Source organism: Macaca mulatta, chromosome 5 (genome assembly GCF_049350105.2).
Source record: "Macaca mulatta isolate MMU2019108-1 chromosome 5, T2T-MMU8v2.0, whole genome shotgun sequence".
NCBI lineage: Eukaryota > Metazoa > Chordata > Mammalia > Primates > Cercopithecidae > Macaca > Macaca mulatta.
The window spans coordinates 146,026,156-146,040,633 of record NC_133410.1 but is presented as its reverse complement, the minus strand read 5'-3'; the positions used below and the strand labels follow the sequence as shown (position 1 = coordinate 146,040,633).

The following is a 14,478-nucleotide window of genomic DNA, read 5'->3' as shown; positions in this document are numbered from 1 at the left end:
AGTGATATGATTGAGTCTTTACTAATTAATAATGTTTGAGCAATAATTCATCATATAGACAAGAGAAAATTGTGTATAATCCTCACCAAATCTGTCCAGATAAATTCCAAATGAGTCAGACTTTTGAAATTAAATATATAAGTATTAAAATAATAATGAAATTGAAATTTGTTACAACCTAGGGGTAGAGAATATTTCCTAACCATAACTTTTAATTTATTTGAAGCAGTTAAAGAAAAGATGGTGATACGGTTTGGCTCTGTGTCCCCACTCAATTCTCATCTCCTGTTGTAATCCCCATGTGTTTAGGAGGGAATAGGTGGGATTGGATCATGGGGGTGGTCTCCCCAAGCTCTTCTCATCATAGTGGGTGAGTTCTCATGAGATCTGATGGTTTTATAAGACTCTTGCTCCCTCTTTCATGCCACCATGTAAGTCATGACTTCTTCCCCTTTTGCCATGATTGTAAGTTTCCTTTAGCTTCCCCTGCCATGTGGAACTGTGAGTCAATTAAGCCTCTTTTCTTTATAAATTACCCAGTCTCAGGTATGTATTTATAGCAATGTGTAAAATGAACTAATGCAGTAAATTGGTACCATAGAGAGTGGGGTATTGCTATAAAGATATTGAAAATGTGAAAACAACTCTGGAACTGGGTAACGAGAAGAGGTTGAAAGAGTTTGGAGGGCTCAGAAGAAGACAGGAAGATGTGGGAAAGTGTGGAACTTCCTAGAGACTTGTTGAATGGTTTTGACCAAAATGCTGACAATGATGTGGACAATGAAGTCCAGGCTGAGGTGGTCTCAGACGGTGATGAGGAACTTGTTGGGAACTGCAGCGAAGATGACTCTTGCTATGCTTTAGTAAACAGATTGGCATTATTTTGCCCCTGCCCTAGAGATCTGTGGATCTTTGAACTTGAGAGTGATGATCTGAAATTTGAATTTATATTTAAAAGGAAAGTACAGCATACAAGTTTGGAAAATTTGCAGCCTGACAATGCAATAGAAAAGAAAAACCCATTTTCTGAGGAAAAATTCAAGCAGGCTGCAAAAATTCGCATAAGTAACAGGGAGCTGAATGTTAATCACCATGACAATGGGGAAAATGTCTCCAGGGCATGTCAGAAATTTGGTGGCAGCCCCTCCCATCACAGGCCCAGAGGCCTATAAGGAAAAAATGGTCTCATAGACAAGGCCTAGGGCCTTTCTGCTCTGTGAAGCCTTGAGACTTGGTGCCCTGTGTCCCAGCTACTTCAGCTCCAGCTATACCTAAAGGGGGCCAAGGTACAGCTTAGGCCATTGCTTCAGAAGATGAAAGTCTTGGTGGCTTCTATGTGGTGTTGGGCCTACAAATGCACAGAAGTCAATAATAGATGTTTGGGAACCTCTGCCCAGATTTCAGAGGATGCATGGAAATGCCTGAATGTCCAGGAAGAAATCTGCTGCAGATGCAGCATCCTCATTGTGAACCTCTGCTAGGGCAGTGTGGAGGGAAATGTGAGGTTGGAGCCCCCACAGAGTCCCCACTGGGGCACTGCCTAGTGGAGCTGTGAGAAGAGGGCCACCATCCTCCAGACCCCCAAATGGTAGATCCACCAACACCTTGCACCATACACCTGGAAAAGCCATAGGCACATAAAACCAGCATAGGAAGGAGCTGCCCAAGGCTGTGGGAGCCCACCCCTGCATGAGCATGTCCTGGAGGTGAGACATGGAGTCAAAGGAGATCATTTTGGAGCTTAAGATTTAATGACTGCCCCAGTGGATTTCAGACTTGAATGGGGCCTGTAGCCCCTTGGTTTTGGCCAATTTTTCCTATTTGGAATGGGTGTATTAACCCAATGCTATACCCCCATTGTATCTTGGAAGGAACTAATTTGGTTTTTATTTTACCAACTCATAGGCAGAAGGCACTTGCCTTGTCTCAGATGAAACTTTGGGCTGTGAACTTTTGGATTAATGCTGAAATGAGTTAAGACTTTGGAGGACTGTTGGGAAGGTATGATTGTGTTTTCAAATGTGAAACTGTGAGATTTGGGAGGGGCCAGGGTAGAATGATATGGTTTGGCTGTGTCCCCACACAATTCTCGTCTCAAATTGTAATCCCCATAATCCCCACATGTCGAGGGAGGAGCCAGGTGGGAGGTGATTGGATCATGGGGATGGTTTCCCCCATGTTGTACTTGTGACGGTGAGGGATAGTGAGAGAGTTCTCATGGGATCTGCTGGTTTTATGAGGCAGTTTTCCCTGCTCTTGCTCTCTCTTACCTGCCACATGTAGGACGTGACTTCTTCCCCTCTCCTCATGATTTTAAGTTTCCTTTGGCCTCCCCTATGAGTGGAACTGTGAGTTAATTAATCCTCGTTTCTTTATAAATTACCTAGACTCAAGTATGTCTTCATAGCAGTGTGAAAATGGACAAATAAAGATGGATACATTTGACAACATAGAACATAAAAGAGACATTTGCATAGAAAATGAAAATTAAAATATTTGGCAAGCTAGAATATATACCTTATATTATCCATAGATAAAACCATAATACTGTTTATTAGTAGTCTATAAGTTAAGAAGTAAAATATAAATACCCTACACAAAAATGTGCAAAGAAAAGTCAAGTTACAAAGAAAAGAAACGCTACATTTTACTTTATTCCTGCTAGCCTAAAATGAAATAACTATGACAACATAAAGATTAATAATTACTATAATACATTTTAACCCACCATATATGCATAAAAAATTTCTTTTTTTTTTTTTGTTGAAACAAAAATGATGAAATGGCACTGGTTATTAGTGAGTGTTTCTAGGTAATGTTATTATTTTGAAAGTGATTAATTAAAAGAATAGAAGAAAACAGTTATTCTGCCTTTTCCATAAATTTTGGACTGCTTTGTGTTTCTCTGAAATTTATGTTGAATTTTTAACCCTCAGTAACTCAGAATGTAACTGTTATATTGATATAGGGCCTTTAAAGAGATAATTAAGGTAAAAGAGGTCATAAAGATGGAGTCCCTTATCCAATATAACTGATGTCCTGATAAGAAAAGAGAGACACCAGAGGAACAGCCATGTAAAGATACAGTGAGAAGATGACCATCTACAGCCAAAGCAAGAGGCCTTTGAATAAACCAGTCCTGTTGACATCTTGTCTTGGACTTGAGCCTCCAGACCTTAAAAAAAAAAAAAAAAAAAAAAAAAAAAAAATTCTGTTGTTTAAGTCACCAAGTGTGTTATGACAGCTGTAGCAAACTAACTCATTGTACATGTTATATTTTAGTCTCACAGAATACTTCATGTAGAATAAAGTTTCCTTATTAAAAATAACATGTCCAATACATGTAAAAGAATGACGGGAATGATATTCTATTTTGCAATTTGCAATTCTTAGTTACATAATAAATTATCATCAATGGATACTAAAACCATTAGTTGAAAGAGTGTGGGGAAGATTTGTAAATCTTATTTTGCAAATCTTATTATAAACCACTGGTTATAATTAGCATCTCTAAAACTGGGATAAGTAGACATTAAATACTCCATAATGTAATAAAACAAAAAGTATCCATAAAACGTCCTTGCTTACACAAATTGAACATAAATCTGAACTAATACCACTTTACAAGAAACATAAGGGTAGAAGTACACAAACCCATGAGGAATCAGTCATTCAAATACCAGAATATGGGACATTTTATGAAACAGATAACATAAATTTCGAAAAATCAAACCAAACAAAAAAACAATGACATGGAAGGGAATAAAAGCAAAGAGAAGGAAGGAAGGATGTTATAGAATAAAAAAGACTTAAACCTAATTACACATGCAATGTGTGGATACTTGCTGAATGTTATTTTGAAAAAAAAAAAAAGTATATTTTTGTCACAACTGGTGAAATTTCAATATTGATAAAAAATTTTGTTAGCTGTATGAAGTGCAATAATATTGTGGTGATTATGTTAAAAGTCCTTATGGGGTTAAAATGCTTAGTAATATTTATGGGTAATATAGCATAATTTTTATTATTTGCTTTAAAACAGTGTATAAACATAAAGGAAAACTGGAATGGTTATTTAACAATGACACAAATCTGACAAAATGTCAGTAATTGTTGAGACTGGGTGATGAGTACATGGAATGTTTTACAACCACCTCTCTGCTTTTGGTTATCTTGGAATGTACTACAAGTATTTCCACAAGGTAGAAATGTGCCATTTATAGTGTTGTTTCATATTATTAACTGTTTCAGTGTTACTATTTCGAAGAGGAAGAAGAAAATTAAAAATAACTCCCTCTCATATTTCCAAATTAATCTTACAAGGCTAGCATTACCCTGATTTAAAAAAAAAAAAAAGCAAAACAAAAAACAAACAAACAAACAAACAAACAGCCAGAGAGCCTCTGCAAGAAAATTGCCATGATCCCTAATAACCATACATGTGAAAATACTCAATAAAATAATAGTAAACAGAATTCAAGACTACATTAAGAGATTTATTCACCATGATCAAGTGGGGTTTATCCCTGAAATGCAAAACTATTTTAACATACACAAATTAGTAAGTGTGAATACATCACATTAACAAAATGAAGCACAAAATTATTTGATCATTTCAACACAGGCAGAAAAAGCATTTGACAAAATTTAATGCCCCCCACTTTTACCATTTCTATTCAACATACACTTGAATTACTAGCCAGATAATTTGGCAAGAGTAAGAAACAGAAAACATCCTAATAAGAAAGGGAGAAGTGAAAAAGTCTTTGTTTGTGAACAACATAATCTTGTCTATAAGAAAACCCTAAAAACTCCACCAAGAAATAGTAGGAGTTGATAAATGAATCCTATAAAGTTGCATGAAACAAAATCAACATAAAAAATCAGTAGTGATTTTAAAATTTTTTTTTTTTTTAGCTTATCATTTCTGTTTTACGCCTAGATACTTTTTTGTGGAGACTTCTCTCCAACACAGAACTGGTTATCTGTCCTCCTGGAGCATTCAGCACTATTGTACAAATTTCCTTTGCCTTTTGTTTTGTTTTGGATCCCCCATTTCTTGGATGCTATTTATCACTTTTTACTTTTTTATAGTTGACCCTTGAACAACATGGGTTTGAACTGTGAGAGGGAATTTACATGTGAATTTTTTTTTTCAATAAAAGTAAAGATTACCTACATGGGTTTTGGACTGCATAGAAGGCTGGCACTCCTAATCCCTGAGTAGTTCAAAGACGAATTGAATTGTACTAACAGCAAGCTGTCTAAACCGGAAATTAAGAAAACAATCCCATTTATGATAATAACCAAAAAATTTAAATACTTGGTCACAAATTTAAGACAACAGGTAGAAGAACTATATATTGAAGACATTAAAACACTAATAAAATAAATGGAAGAAAACACAAATAAACGGAAAGATATCATGTGTTCATGGATTGAAATAATTAACATTGTGAAGTTGTCTATCCTACCCAAAGCAATCTACAGATTCAATGCAATCAATCCCAATCAAAATTTCAATGTCATTTATCATGGAAATAGAAAACAAATACTTAAATTTGTATGGAATCACAAAGATTCCAAGCAGCAAAATCAATCTTGAGCTAGTAAAACAAAGCTGGGCCAGGAGTAGTGGTTCACACCTGTAATGTTCATTCTTTGAAAGAACAAGATCCGAGAATTTCTTGAGGTCAGAAATTTGAGATCAGCCTGGACAAACATACTAAGGCTGCATCTCTAAAAAATACACTAAAACTAGTCAGGTGTGGTGGTGCACATCTGTAGTCCCAGCTATTTGGGAGGCTGGGGTAGAAGGATCACTTGGGCCCAGGAGTTTGAGGCTGCAGTGAGTGATTGTCATGCCACTGCACTCCAGCTTGTGCAACAGAGACAGATCCTGTTTCTAAAAGAATAAAAAATGAAAAAGAAAAAAAGAAGAACAAACCTGAAGGCATTGTACTCCAGGTTTTCAAAGCATATTGTGAAATGACTGTAATCAAAATAACATGGTACTGGATAAAGAATAGATATATTGACTAATGGAACAGGCTAGAAAACCCAAAAATAAATCCATAAATTTGTACTCTGTGGATTTTTGAAGAAGATATCAAGAATACACAATAAAGAAAGGACAGATTTTCGATAAATGGTGTTGATATTACTGTATATTCATATGCAGAACAATTAAAGTAGGCCTTTATTTTACACCATACACAAAAGTCAATTTAAAGTGGATTAAATACAGGTTCTGTGTATACTGCTCAGGTGACAGGTGCACCAAATCTCACAAATCACCACTAAAGGACTTATTCATGTAAGCAAATACCACCAGTGCTCCAAAAACCCATAGAAAAAAAAATTAAAAATAAAGAAATCAGCAAAAAACCCTAGGTATATTAAACATTAAAATATGAAACTTGAAACAGTAAAACTATTAGAAAAAAATTATAGGGGAAAATCTCCATGACATTGATTTGGATGATCACTTTTTGGATATGACCCAAAAAACACAGGCAACTGCAGCAAAAATAAACAAATGACATTGCACTAAACTGAAAACCTTTTTCATAGCAAAGAAAATAATCAACAAAGTGAAAAGACAACCCACAGAATAAAAACAAATATTTGTAAACCATAAATCTGATAAGATGTTAATATCCAAAATACATAAGGAATTTAACCCAATAGCCAGAAAATAAACCCGATGAAAAAATGGACAAAGGACCTGAACAGATATTTCTCAAAGTTAAAGTAAAAATAGCCAATAGGTTGTTTAAAAAATGTTTAGTATCAAGGAAATGCAAAAAAAAAAAAAAAAAAATGCAATGAGATATCACCGCATATCCATTAGCTAGAAAGGCTTTTATCAAAAAGACAAAAAAATAATAATAACAAATTTTAGACAGGGTTCAGATAAAAGAGAACTTTTACACATTGTTGGTAGGAAAATAAATTAATATAGCCATTACGGAAAACAGTATAGTTTCCTCAAAAAGCTAAAAATAGAACTACCACGTGATCAAATAATCCCATTTCTAGGTATATATACAATGGAACTGAAATCATTATTTTGAAGGAATATCTGGATTTCTGTATTTATTGCAGCATTAGCACAGTAGCCAAGACATGGAATCCATGTAAAAGTATATCAATGGATAAATGGATAAAGAAAATGTGTTATACACATTCAGCCTTAAAAAGTGGGAAATTCCATCATTTTCACAACATGGATGAATTTGGGAGACATTATACTAAGTGATTAATCCAGGTACAGAAAGACAAATACTACATTATCTCACTTATATCTAAAAAAAGTTGATCTAATAGAATTAGAGAGTAGAATTCTGGTTACCAAAGGCTGAGGGGGTGGGAGGGGAGGAAGGGAATGGGGAGTTGTTGATTAAAGGGTACAAAGTTTCAGACTGGGAAGAGAAATATTAATAGGTTTTGAGACTAATTTCACAACAAGGTACTGTAATTAATAGTAATGTATTATAACTAAGATAGTAAATTTCAAATGTCTCACTGTAAAAAAATGATAGTTAAGTAAGGTGATTAAAATGTTTACTTGATTTAATTATTCTACATTGCATACATATATTAAAATAGCATATTGTACCCCAGAAATATATATAATTATGATTTGTCAATCAAGATAGTATTCCAAATAATTTTTTAAAAAATATAATTTTCTTCTGTGCTAGAGTATAGTTAATGCCAAGAAGCAAAGCTCACGGAGATCATCAGAAACAGAAAAAGTGCTTTTTAAGAAGTGTATTGCTAATATCCTCCCAAATGAAACAGAGTTTTAAGTCAGTTTTATGACTTAAATAAGTGCTACTATGTTACACTGAACACATAGGATGAAAAAAGAAATTATTAGTAAAATCAATGTGAAATGGTTCATCTTCTTAAACTCCAAAACGACAAATCTTCCCCATCATTTTATCTGTAGTCTCTTGTCTTCTTGTCTTGGCTATTCTAGTCTTTATTGTCTTTTATCACAACAAAAATAAATGGTTTTATCTCTAATTAAATACTAATTTTGTGTACTGGAAATTTTGAACAAACAAGAGTGGCAAGTACATGTCACCAATGTTCCCACTTCTGATCTAAAAATGTATATAATAATACTTGGTAATAGTTGGTACATTACCTTCCTCATAAAGAATGCCAGGGGAAGGAGGAAGTTAACATATTTCCATGGTCCAAATAGTGATATGTTAACTTCCTTCTTCATTAGGCATTCTTCTTAACTCCTAAAATGACCTGAAGAGGAAAAGCCAAAAAGACCAATTGAGGACTTAGTTTTTTATCTGAACAGATAAGTAAGCTACATTCAACAGGCTTATGTTTTGCTTAGCCACACACCTGAAGTGTACATCAGAATATGCCACGTTCTCCCTTAGCCATGTCCCATAAAACTATGATATCTAGGGTGGATATCTAGATATGTTGCTTTGGTTCATCTGAACTGAAGACAAAATCCAAGAAGTTGGGTGAAACTATCCTAAGTATCTTCCCAAAAGGAGTAAAAGTAAACACTGTCCAGGTTTCACTGACTAGTACAACCTTGTATTTAATGTTTTGTTTTTTCTAAATAAAGTATATCCAATTTCTAGTATATACTTAGGATGGATAGCTTTTTTCTTTTTTAAAAAATGAGACTAACAATATGTTTTCCTTTTCTTTAATTGTTGAAATAATCTCCAAGATTCCCTTAATAAATTCCCTAAGGAAAAAACAATTTAAGGGCCAAACTTGGTTTGAGAAAAACAATTAGGTATAAGGTGCTCTTTGGAAATTTCAGGTAGATATTCCAAAAGACCATGGAAAATATAAGACTGAATTTCTCACAAGTGGAACTTCCATAAACAAAGCCACCATGGAGGAATTTTTTTTTTTTATTTAATATTGAAAAAAACTTTATTTTCTCTAAGGAACTGGTGTGTTTCTAATTTTCAGGCAATAGAATAATATAAAAAAATTACAGTAATACCTTATAAAGTTTACATTGTAGTAGGCAGGAATATTTAATAAGTTCATATGCATTTAATATTCACAAGTTTGTTAAAAATATACTCTTTATTCTCATGTTAAAGAGAAGAATAATGAGATTCGGAGTGCTAAGTAACATATCTAAAATCACACAGCTGTTAAGTGTTGAGCCATCATTTCAGCTCACTAACTCTGGAGTCCACACTTAGCCACTATGCTATACAGCCACTAACTAATATTCATTTGTGTATTGGCTTCTATGAAACTCAGAAACGAACCTTCAACTTAACTTTAGCAACTCGTCCTTCCTTTCATCCAACTTACTACTCATATTTATATATTTTTGTGCTTTGTGAGACGTGTGTCTTTCTGCAAGCCATTTCCATTCCATCGTGGAAGAAAATGGCACCCTATTAAATAATATATCCTCAAAATATATAAGCTGTACATTCACTAATATAAGGAGCGCGATGGGATAATGAAATGTCGAATAGATAGAGATTTTGAGGATAAACCGGGATAATATTTTTTCTATAAGTAGGGTATGGTTATTTGTGATGCAGAATAATAGAGAGGGGTGAAGGCTGAGGAAAGACAAATGGTTAAAGAGGTTTGGGAACTGAAGACCTGTTTCATGTTAGTAACCAATAAAAATCTGGGTTAGTGAGAGTGGCTGCTATAAGCCAGTCTTCCAAGAAGGATAAAGTTGGAGAAGGAATGAAATGGTATCATGAGATATTATAATTTTACCTGAATGTTATTAGATATAAACAAAGTAGACCATAGGGAATATGTTAATTACTATCACAGTAGAAAGATAACTTATAGCTTCATTATCTGTACAGGGCCAAATTGATTAATTAGATTTATTCATCAATTTCTCTTTCTCTCTGTTTCTCTCTCTCTCTCTCTGTGACACACACACACACACACACACACACACACACACCCCTTACATACAAACTTTTAGGACTATGACAAATTATCTACAATTTCCAAAATTATTTGTAATGTCATATAAATCAGAAAAGGGTGATTAAAACCAGTTTTTAACTTCAGAAAAGCACTATATAAGCCATTAAGTATTGAAGAAGTTAATGTCCATAGAAGCTGATATAAATAATTTAATCAGGACATAAAACCTATGGAAATTGTAGGGAGTAAAAGACAGACAAATAAGAAAGGGTTATCTATAGCTTTCATAAAGGACATTGAAATTTCCTTTCAATTCAGGGAGAGGAGGTGTAATTTGAATACAGAAGATTGAAGAAGGCAGTTAATATGTACCTTGGAACTTTAGAGTAAACAAAGAAAGTAAGGATATTAATCCAAGGAGCTCAACTGATGATTTCATAAAATTATTGTAGATCTGGAGTTGTAAAGGGAGTTCTAAGAAAGATTGAAGAAATGTGAATAAGCAAGATCAAAAGGAGAAGAGAAAGTAAATGTATTCTATCATGGGATTTAATCAACTGTTTAATCTCAATCCCATATGCCCCATTTGATTATGTTGACAAGTCAAAAGCACATTCATCTAAATTTTTAAAGTATTTAGACATTAACCAATATAATATGAATTATCTAAATTTCACATTGCAAATAAAAATTAGATCAACCATTTACATTGAGGCAGTAAGAGATGACATTAAATTATTCAATGACAACTCTATCCAGTTAAATGTCATACACATTTATCTGTCAGAAAGATAGCTAACTGCTGAAATGACAAATAGTATGGTAAATGCAGGAAAAAGGTCAATTAGTAAGCTGCTGTTTTTGAAAGCAATGTCTTTTGGCATTTATTATATCATCCCTGTATTATTCCCTTTTATTTATAGAATAAAGATGGGTAACATTCATACCACATGAATCTCTCATTCAGACTAAGTAGGAATTATATTTAAAATGTACATTTAAAGAAATGAGAATACAGTGCTCATCATATTATTTTCTTTTAAATGGCTGTATAGAAAAAAAAGCATCCTCAAACACACTTGGATAGAAAGAAAAATAGCAACTGCAACATTTGTGGTCCAGAATTTAAACCAGCAAATAAAAGTGTTCATTGAAAGAATATATAGACAAGTCTGTTTTGACCATTTTAGAAAATGTCAAATGAGTTTTGCATTCATTTAAATGAGTTTGGGTGGTAATTTGAACAACTAATTCAAAAGGATAGTCAGAAGATATTATCATAGTTATGATATTACACACAGAGAGTTGGAGTAATTCCTAGTGATGGCAATTTTAGGAGTTAGGAGTTAGGAAGAAAAATCTCACGCTTCCCAAGTTACGTTGTCAATTGAATTGCTTTTAAGTTGTCAATTGAATTGTTTGTAGGAGACTGCTGTATCTCCTGCAAAAATGTTCACACACTAATCTCTGCAACCTGTTAATATATGTCAAAAGGGACTTTACAGATGTGATTAAGATTGTGGAAATTGAGATGCGTTGATGATTTTGGATTATCTGGCTGTCTCCAATCTGATTATGGGACCACTTAAAAGTGGAGAACCTGTATCTGCTGAAGTTATGGAAAGATGTGGCAGAAGAGATGCAGCACTGTGAGAAGTATTCCAGGTGCTGCTGGTTCTGAAAGGTAGCATCCTACACAGAAGCACCAGAAGAGAGGCTGCTGGGAGCAAAGAGTGGAATCCAGCAATAAAATACGACCCCTACTGCCTGGTACTGAATTTCGCCAACAACCTGAATGAGTCTGAAAAGTCTGAAAAAGGGCCTTCAGAGAGGAACACAGCTCTGCTGAAACTTTGGTTTTGGCCGTGCGAGATATGAGCAGGGAAACTGGCCAAGTATACTGGATTCTGACCTACAGAACTGTGAGAGAGAAATATGGGTTGTTTTAACCAATGAAATGTAGGATTAAGAAAAGAAATACTGGGTTAGCTTTCTATCCATACTTTGTCACAGTATTTCTTCAGCTTTTCTGACATAAATTCACGTTTTTCTACTGGCTGAAGTTTTTGGAGGGTATTAGTCCGTATGATGTTCTGGAGTTGTTTGCTGTAAAATGTCCTCCATTCAACTTCCAGTATAACATGGTTTCGTAAGGGCTGAAAGATAGCATGCTGGAATAGAAATAAAAGTTTAAAAATGACAGAAGCCCAGATTTGAATACCTGTTCTACAATTTCATTCTGCTGTGCAAATCCTAAACTTTAACTTACCCTTTTGCCACTTAGTGACAATACTGTCTACACAAACTTGATATAACCTATGTAAAAGTAGCTTTACACACTACTTGAAACTTCCGCTTAATAAAGCAAATTTCCTTATCATCTGTCTTTCTTAGACAAAATTATCTACCCCACTATCCTACACATGACTCCTAGGGACTCCTTTGGGATAAAGTAACCTATTTTTAAAATTTATTTTATGTTTATGACTGATTTTATTCTGATACTAGAGATGGTCATTGTTTAACACATAAACAACTCATCAGGAATCATATTTCTATTGAGTGCATTCTTGTTGATTTATGTGATAAGCTGGAAAGTGACATTTTTCCAGGCATGTTTTCATGTGGAAATAAAAGAAGTTTACAGTGGATCACTGCAGGGAGGTAATGCCTAACATGACTCCACAATAACTTCCTGGCAAAACCAGCTGTAATTCTAGAGAATCTAGGTTGAAGAGGTAGAAAATGAGAAAAGTCCTCAGTTGGGGAAAATGAAAAAAAGATTGTCAAAATCAAATAAAATATAGATCCATCTCTAAATTTAAAACATTTTTATTTAGGAGGCAAGAACTGCAATTTTGGGCATAAACACAGACCAGGTGGTCTTTGGTATGTCCAAAGAACAAAGAGAAGGCTGGGAGTTTTAGTAAAACATGGAAATATTACATATTTGAAAGAAAGTTTATTGGCACTAGTAAATTTTGGAGGAACTGGCAAGTGGGCAGTTTTAGAGTCTCCGCAGGTTCTTTCAGGAGCCATTAGATAAAACTGGTTTCAGGTTACAGCAGGCAGTTTCAGCAGCCAGATTTGCAAAGAATTACATTTTTGGAGCAATGTTATGTGCCTTAGTGCTTTTTTCCCCCTGGCTTTTCTACTCTGTTTCAGTTGGTTATTGCTAGAATGACCTAATTTGTATGACAAACTTCCACGAGATGATATCAGAATAAACTTTATTCACGTATTGATTTTTTTTCCCTGCTAAGTTTAACCTTCCCTGAAATCACAGATTCGATGTATACTTTCTATACTTACTCTAATTTCTAAATAAACAAAAAAGAACCATATAATGGTATAAGATGTTTTAAATTTTCAGAATATTATATATATTTTATATTCATTCTCTTATAAAGTGATACTTCTGTTTCTATTTCCTTCACGTATTTATAGTGCCTATAATATGTGAAACATTATGGGTGCTGCATACATGGTCCTATTATTTATTCATAATAAATGCAAAAAAACTATTTAGGCTGAACAGAACAGAGAAATCTAGCTGGATTTTTGAAAATGCAGAAAATTATTTTCAGCTAACACTATCATAGCAACTCAAGAGTATAGATTTTTTTATTTGTGGAAATTTAATTTTTTGTTTTGTTTTGGTTTTTATTTTCTTATTTCTCAATCAGGAAGTAATTATATACAATATTTACTCTTTGCAAAATGAAGCAGAAGAGAAATGCAGAATATAATTTGTCTGCAATAGAATAAAATATACACTTCAATAACTATACTGAATTGCCCTAGTATTCCAAACGTTGCAGCAGCTACAGGATGGCAGAGCCTCCATCATCCTTACTCTATGAGTGTCTAAAGCAGAGACCTTTACTTTACCATTACTTGACATCAGCATGTACAGGAAATAAACTTTTTTTTTTTTTTTTTTGAGACATGGTCTAGCTTTCATGCCCATGCTGGAGTGCCGTGGCATGATCAGAGTTCACTCAGGGTTGACTTCCTGGGATTAAGTGATGCTCCCACTTTAGCCCCCCAAGTAGCTGGGAGCACAGATATCACCACTACACCCTGCTAATTTTTGTTTTTCTTTTGTAGAGCTGGGAGTTTCCCTATATTGCCCAGGCTGGTGTTGAACTGCTGGACTCCAGAGATCCTCCCACCCAGCCTCCCCAAATGCTGGGATTTCAGGGATTACAGATGTAAGCCACCAAGCCCAGCAGAAATAAACATTTTTATTGTTATTGCTAAGTACTGAGTTTCGGGAATTGTTTATTATCATAACATAATTTAGCCTATCCAAGTTGAGAGGGACATTATTGTATAGAATTATGGTCCTGACCTAACAAACACCTTAAATATATGACATCGTTTTAGTGGTTGAGTAGTGGTGGCTAGAAAAACGGTATGTTATACAGTAGGAACACATTTGGTGAAACTGTCCAGCAATAACGTGTCAAGTAGATTATGAACGTTAGTGATGATGTTGGATACCTTTGCCAAAGTTTTATATAAGAAAAGATGAGCTCAGGGAAGAACCGCCTGGAATAA

The 14,478-nt window shown here is 34.3% G+C and overlaps 1 long non-coding RNA gene across 1 annotated transcript; it reads left to right on the top strand.

The window, feature by feature from the left end:
- Nucleotides 1–220: 220 nt before the first annotated feature.
- LOC144341003 (uncharacterized) lies at nucleotides 221–14,178 on the top strand. The gene is made up of 2 exons (XR_013417564.1): nucleotides 221–2,001; nucleotides 14,026–14,178. It is a non-coding gene; the product is annotated as an uncharacterized LOC144341003 (long non-coding RNA).
- Nucleotides 14,179–14,478: the final 300 nt, after the last annotated feature.